The sequence below is a fragment of the Odontomachus brunneus genome, unplaced genomic scaffold (genome assembly GCF_010583005.1).
Source record: "Odontomachus brunneus isolate Ranch 3 - 2012 unplaced genomic scaffold, Obru_v1 Obru_scaffold_048, whole genome shotgun sequence".
NCBI classification, from domain to species: domain Eukaryota; kingdom Metazoa; phylum Arthropoda; class Insecta; order Hymenoptera; family Formicidae; genus Odontomachus; species Odontomachus brunneus.
This window is the reverse complement of record NW_022639498.1, coordinates 575,320-575,576: the sequence shown is the minus strand read 5'-3', so window position 1 is coordinate 575,576 and position 257 is coordinate 575,320.

Sequence of the window (257 nt, the reverse complement as noted above, 5' to 3'; positions counted from 1 at the left end):
GTATTTTCACGATTTATGACAACTCAATGCTGTCCGATAAATCGAGTAGAGTAGAGTTATGGCTCCTGCACACAAGACGCGGTAATCAATAGGTTTGTTCTTTCGACCTGAACTGGCTGCACTAGTTCACGAAGTTTGTACTAATGCGTTTGATCTTTCGATCAAAACAGTGCAAGAAAATGTGTTCTTTCGAACAGTACAGGCTGAACTAGTGCAGCGAGTTCAGTGAACTGACTGCCCTAGGTCTGGAGGTAGAG